The sequence below is a fragment of the Cheilinus undulatus genome, linkage group 11 (assembly GCF_018320785.1).
Source record: "Cheilinus undulatus linkage group 11, ASM1832078v1, whole genome shotgun sequence".
NCBI lineage: Eukaryota > Metazoa > Chordata > Actinopteri > Labriformes > Labridae > Cheilinus > Cheilinus undulatus.
Genome location: NC_054875.1, coordinates 26,376,426 through 26,378,252, shown reverse-complemented (window position 1 = coordinate 26,378,252; position 1,827 = coordinate 26,376,426).

The following is a 1,827-nucleotide window of genomic DNA, read 5'->3' as shown; positions in this document are numbered from 1 at the left end:
CACTGTGATCTCTGTGTTTTTGTTCGTATGAACAAAACGTTGAGGTGGAAGGCAGAAAATAGACCAGATAGTGCCGACAGAGCAGAACTAATCAGTGTGACCGAGCAGGGCAGTGGGTAAGTTTCCTCTACACTGCTGTCATAAGCTGCTGTATTATTCCCATCACACACACACTCTCATACACACACCATGGCTGCTTCCACCAGCATGAGCTGAGAGACACTGGGGCCGTAATAATACAATCTATGTCGGTAACAAAGGCTGATTCTATGTGAGTTGGGGTGGGGTGAGTTATATCAGTCCAGGGGAGGGAAGTGTTTGATTAAAGGCCCAAACTAAACCCCAACCCCTGCTGGCCTCATCCCACCCCTCGCTATGTGGAATTCCAGGTGGGTCCCAGGCTAATGACTAGATGGCTGTAATTACCTGGGGCTGTTGATAGCTGGTGATTGGACATGGTCGTGCCACAGAGGACCTAGTGTGGGCTCCTGCTGGGACCACATTTAATCAAAGGCTTCTTGGCCGGCTTATCAAAGGGAATACTTTCCAGCAATCTTCTCTGCTTCAGCCCCCTCTGCTCCCCAGACTCTCAGTCCAGTTCTAGTCTGTTATATTAGAGCCCAGAGACTCCTGATATTGTGAAAAAAATGTTCAAAAAGGTATCACACAGGCACAAAGATAAAAGTGCTTTTTTTTTTTGGAGAGGCAGACCCATACAGCATCAAATTGTTGCACTTTTACTCAGAAAAACTATAGGAGCTGACAAAAGCAAATGCATCGCCAAAAGATATCCAAAGAAAAAACATGCTACAGATACAAATAAAATATCAACAAATAAAACAAAGGAAACATGTAAAAATGTGCTGCAGAAAGCAACTGATTAACAGAAAACGGGATATAAGAATGTAAATTATGCAAACTCATGAACATACAAATCTGGAAAATATGCAAAAGACAAACAGCATATCCAGCTTTATAAACGAATACCTTCACTAGGAGCTTAATGTGCTTTACTGCTACTACTGCTGCTACTAATACACTTTTCTCTGGTTTTGAGTTTGACTTGTGTCATAATTTGCAGCCTGCATTTTCTAATGAAAATTATTTGGACCAATGTAGCCATTTACCTTACAAACCTGCACCCACCTTCAGTACTTCTATACTCTGTGGAGTGTGCTGGTCAAAACAAACTGGTGGCCTGAAGAAGGAAGCAGCCATGCGCAGGTCTAATGGCACTAACAAGCCAATGGAGATACCTCCTAGCAGGAAACTGACTCAAACTCAGGCACAACAGCTGAGATACAATCTGATTTCTTTCAAATGTTTCATACTCAAAATGTTTAATGGGCTAAAAATTAGATGATTTGAGATTCAGCAGTCTTATCTGCCCTCATAAGAGCACTCAATATTCTCAAAGTGGTCTTTGAATAGCCACATGAGGCCCATATTGTCAGATAAGATAAGCTTTATTGTCCCCCAGGGTAATATTATCATGCCATTCCAGTCATGCAGACTACTCTAGTGCCAGTTTCCTGTGGTGGAGTCTATCTATGTGTCCTGGATGCAAGGCTAAGAGTGTCCCTGTTGAGTATTACAGGGAAGAGTCTTTGCTGATGGCAGAAAAAGGAGTGGGGTATTTCTGAGTGTAGAAATGGCATCAAACAACAGAAAATCCTATTCTGATTTATCACAAATAATAAAATTGTAAGCAAACTGGTTGTACACATGAAGTATATCACTAAAATCTGGAAATTTAGTAGAGATATAGGCCCCGTCCACACGAAAACGAATTCAGGAGTACACGCAAAAGTTTTTTGTCATATCATC